Here is a 5,550-nt window from a genome sequence, read left to right on the forward strand (position 1 = left end):
GCATCGCCCGCTTCTCCCTCCGCCCCTGCGGCGTGCCGGGAACTGTAGTTCCACCCCCCGCCCGCCGGAGCCGCGCAGGACGCGACGGCTCCTGTGGAGGACGAGCCTAAATTGAGGGGCCCTCGAACAAAACAGGCAATCCCGCCGGCACTGTGCCGTATCACAGAATCACAGAATCATTTAGGTTCGAGAAGACTTCTTAGATCATCGGGTCCAACTTATGGCCAAACACCACCACGTCAACTCGACCACGGCACTGAGTGGCCACGTCCAGTCTTTCCTTAAACACCTCCAGGGACGGTGACTCCACCACCACCCTGGACAGTCCATTCCAATATCTAATCACCCCTTCTGTGAAGAAATTCTTCCTAATGTCCAACCTGAACCTCATCTGGCACAGTTTAAGACTATGTCCTCTTGTCCTGTCACTTGTTACTTGGGAGAAGAGGCTGGCCCCCACCTGGCTACAATCTCCTTTCAGGCAGTTCTAGATATCAATGTCACCCCAACACCACCTCCTTTTTCCAGGCTAAACAATCGCAGCTCCCTCAGCCGCTCCTCACAGGACGTGTGTTCCAGATCCCTCACCAGCTCTGCTGCCCTTCTCTGGACTTGTTCCAGCGCCTCAATGTCCTTTATGAATTGAGGGGTCCAGAACTGGACATAGCACTCGAGGTGTGGCCTCACCAGTGCCGAGTTCAGGGGAAGAATCCTTATTGTCACCATTATCTGCTGAACTAATACCATACATTCCAGTCATACATGTGACAACAACAAAACTTCTGCTCTCTCCTAGTGGTATATAGCTTTGGAGTAAGTCTTTGAAGGTTCCCAGGTGTGGAGGAACTGATGTATCAGGTAATAGCAGGTTAGGCCTGGAGGAATCTTAACAACAGAAATATGAGTGTTTTCAAATACTCTGCCTTCAGCCTTCAACCAAAACCATATTGTTCTCCATCCCACATGCTTCTCCAGGGGAAAAAGAAGTGGATGTGTTGTTGGTCTGATAGATGGGTTTGAGTTATCTGTGATAAACTTTTCCATCAAGTGTGTACTTCTACTGACACTTTAAGCTGTATTTAATAATAAATTATCAAGGAAAGACTGAGGCGCGATCTCATCATGGTCTACAACTTCCTGAGGAGGGGAAGTGGAGGGGCAAGCATTGATCTCTTTTCTCTGATGACCAGTGATAGGACCCAAGAGAACAGCAGGAAGCTGTGGTGGGGGGTTAGGTTGGATATTAGGAAGAGGTTCTTCATCCAGAGAGTTGTTGGACATTGGAACAGGGTTCCCAGGGAAGTGGTCACAGCATCAAGCCTGACAGAGTTCAAAAAGCATTTGGACAATGCTCTTGTGCAGGGTGTGATTCTTGGGGTGTGCTGTTCCGGGCCAGGAGCTGGGCTTCGATGATCGTAGTGTGTCCCTTTCAACTCAGCATATTCTATGATTCTTTGACAATGCTCTGTCCCTGTATGAGGACAGTGCTCCCCTCTCTTATTAAAATCAACCGTGTATCAAGACAATACCCTTTTGAGCTTTTCATTACAGCACATTTCTTCTCTTGTACCTCTTCCAGATGGCTTGCTAGGTGTTAGCTGTCAATGAAATGCTCTTTCAATTAGAAGCTATATAAGAAGAAAAGTTGGATCAGCTCTGATGCCTTTTGGGTCATCGTATCTGAAGCAGTGTGAACTGCTATCTAGTGTTTTCCTTTCAGTTTCAAAGCAGGGTTTTCATTTACTTCATTTACTCCACTGCCAGTTTGCTATAAAATTAAACTATAACAGTAGAGAAAAAAAACCCCAAAGCAACAACCAAAACCAACAAAACTTGCCCATATCCAATCTGCTTTCATTAGTATCTTTATTTCTACTGCTAGCACTTCCTAATGTGGAGAAAGCCCTCATCTCATTGTTTGAGTCCAGTGAGAGAGTTTTTTGCTTACACTTGCTTTAAGCATTCAGAGACCAGGGTCGATAATATCTAGCCTAGGTTTTGAGGGATTGGGGAGGGGGTAGTCCTATAAAATGGAGTAGTAAGTGACTGGAATCTAAATACTTAATGAAATAGGGAACTGAATATTATGCAAAATGTACATCCTGAATATGACCACTTCAGGATCATTTTGACAGTCTGGACAGAAAAGTTAAAGTCTTTATTAAGCTAAATTTAAAATATTAAAAAAATGCAGATAAATTATAATTTCTATAGATTTTCTCAAAAAGCTGACAGTTCTTCAACAGTCTAGAAGGCTATGGTCCATCAGTCCACACCATATTGTGAGGCTGTGTGTGTACTTCTGTGTTTTACATAGAATTGCCATTGTCTCACTGGCAGCCTGCAACCTGAAGCTTAACATACATTTACTAAACTGCACTCTACTTAAACAGATCAAGTTTACACAAACTTTACAAAAAGCCAAAATGTAAACACATATTCATCTTGAATAATCCTTATATGCAGATTACAGAAGTATATGGTGCAGGTCTACCATGCCACTTTAAATGTTACAGAATAGAATAAAGTGAAATAGACTATTTCAGTTGGAAGGGAACTACAACAACTATCTAGTCCAACTACCTGATGAATTTCGGCCTGATTAATTTAAACTGCTTCTGAAGTAAGAAACAGCCAATCCTTTAAACAAAAACATTGCAGACAATGGAGAAGAAAGGGCAAGAAAGAATCTTTCTGTTGTTAAAACAAGTGCTGCCAGTTCATAAATGTTAGCAAGAATACAAGATTTTCTTTTATGCCTCATCTGTAGGCTCAGACAGATGTGTTCAGGCAATCTAGTTGTACTGACTGAAGGTGCTGTCCTCCTAATCTAGTGGGCCAAACCGACCTCAGCTGGAGATTTTAATCTGTTTCTCAGGGCTGGCAGAAGAAATTACATGTCAGTGGCTTGAGTTCAGAGTCTGACACCTTACCTTAAATTGCTAATGAGAAGGGTTAGGAGCAAAAGCAATCTGAAAGGTAATCTCAGGGAAACCAGACTTGCATCATCTTTCATAAAAAACCACATGCTGATGGCATAGCTGTGACAGTCCAAGTGAAGCAGCTGCAGCAGGAGCACATGTTCCCTTATGCCAGCTTTGCTATGACAACAGTATGAGCTCCTCTGACAGGTGAAGCAGGCAACTGGGTTTATTAAACCACCACTAAGATTTGACAGATTTGATCTGTCAACACCCCAAAAGACTAAGACAATATTAACTTTATTTGGTGCATATCAGAGAGCAGCTAATTTGATACCCATAATTCCATTACAGAAAAAAAAAAGGAAGTTCATTAACATAGAAATACTTTTTGAATGGGGGAGAAAGTAATACACAATTGCATCACTGTTCTTGTTACCAGTTTTCCTCTGTGTCTAAGTGGTTTGTAGGTCCAATGTCAATAGACATAGATCTATTTCTTTTCTTCAGTGCTTCATTTGACTTTACACATGGTGATGAAAAAGACAGCAGGGATTGAGCAACCACTAAGAAGAAAAAAAGCAACTCATGAAAGGGCAGTATTGATGCCCTGCCCTGCAGCTCTGATACCCTCTAGCTGCATGTTCTAGACTACTTATAGGCAGAGTCACTGTGCTTACAGCTTAATGTATTGATCTATTTTAACTATTCTAAATATTTCTGGGATGCTTGTTCCTCTTTTTTCTAGGGAGTTCTCTATTTGTCTGACAATCCAAGCATTTACTGAAACCTGACAAACTCCTTTCAAAACTCAGTACCCAGAGATAATAAGATACGTCAGTGCTAATCTACAACTGCAAAGAGCCCTGTAGAAAGCAGAAACATCTGGCAACTACAAAATACAGAAGAGCTACAGCAATATAAAATATTTAGCTTCAATTGCATGTTTCTGAAAAAAAGTCCTGATTACCTACTTGGAAATTTTTCCCTTAATAGGCTGATTTTCTTGTTGAATGTATTATAAAATAAGTTTTCTTAGGATATAATTAAATGCATTAAATAGCAGTTTTCTTTTAGTTTATTCTTAGTGTTCTTCACAAAAGATAAGAATTTGAGTTATATGATATATATATCTATATATAATATATAGATTATATATATATATATATAATTATCTAATTATATAATAAATAGATAATTATTTCACCAGAACATATTAACATCCTGAAACACATTTTGAGTCATTCTAAATTCTGGTGATTTTCTAGGAATTTCTTTTATCTATGTGCTGTTGTGAGAGTGTGGGACTTATAAAATTCTGTGACTTCTTTAGTACTATAAACTCCTGTCTATGGATATGGATTAGGCAGCATAGCTCAGCCTCTCTGACTAGGTGACCTCAAGGGGAAGCAGATTAGGATATAATAATTAATACTTTCTTAAGACACCTCAGTTTCTGAAGCATCTCAAATACAGACATGAGGATGAGGTACTGCCTAAATTAAACAAACATACATGCAACTACATAATAGAATTAAGAAAGTCCCAGACTTTGACTCTCTTGAACGTGTAGAGGAAGGAGTTAGGTCTGACTTTTAGTTTTTGGGATTTTATTCCCAGTGACTGCTGGGTAACTTTGAAGTCCTGCAAAAAGAAGTGTATACGAAGGCCAGGAAATGTTAAGAAGAATAAACATTTTACCTTTTCTCCCCTTCACCTCCACTCCCTATTCATCCTTTCTTCACATAACCTGTTTTCCCACTTCTTATCTGTGCTTATTTTGTCAGCTGTCCACAACTTTATTCAAATGTTTCTCTTTCCCGTCCTGTTCTATTTTGACTGACTAATCTGCATTTTTGAGGATAAAAAGTTAATGAGGAAAGGAAGGTGATTTGTGGGTTAAAAGCTATTTTGATTTTCCTTACATTGAGGGAAATGTGCTTACTTTATGTTTCGAGAACTACCCACCTCATGCAAGCTTGACAAGCACCTTCAAAATAACTCTGTCTTCCAAATAGATCACACCTCTGTTCTGAAAGGAGAAAGAATGTTTTCAACTTTATCATATTGCATTTTGGCAGCCCTTACAAGATAAATACAATTTTAATCTAGCTGTGAACCTAGGTCAAGCACAGATTATAAAGCTTAATACTTAAGGAGAAATCTGGAAAAGAAATATCTGATTTTAGCTTCATAAAGACCTTCTGCCTGTATCTTACATATTGAACTGGTACCATTTTTTCCTCTGCCTGCACAACTTCTTTCAGGTAATTTTTTGCAAGTTATTCCATTAAACTTCTATGTAACATCTTTATTAATTAAGGTCATAGCATGATAAACATTTTGTGTCAGTAAAAAGGCCATCCTCCCTCAATTGCCCATTCCCCTTTCCACACTTTCTTCCCCCACCTTGTGCTGATACAAAAGTTGTCATTTGTGCTGTCCATGCGGAAAATCAGAAAGGAGAATTAGCTGTGTTTATCTGCTTTTTCTAACTTAAACTGTTGAACGACTGTCTCAGCCCATAGTGAGAAGTCAAATATCTGACTAAGCAATTTAGTGCTATTAGATTTGTGTTCTGGAATACAAAGTCTAAATATAAAACAGAGACAGAATTATGTGGGCTGAG

This window comes from Corvus cornix, chromosome 2, assembly GCF_000738735.6.
Source record: "Corvus cornix cornix isolate S_Up_H32 chromosome 2, ASM73873v5, whole genome shotgun sequence".
NCBI classification, from domain to species: domain Eukaryota; kingdom Metazoa; phylum Chordata; class Aves; order Passeriformes; family Corvidae; genus Corvus; species Corvus cornix.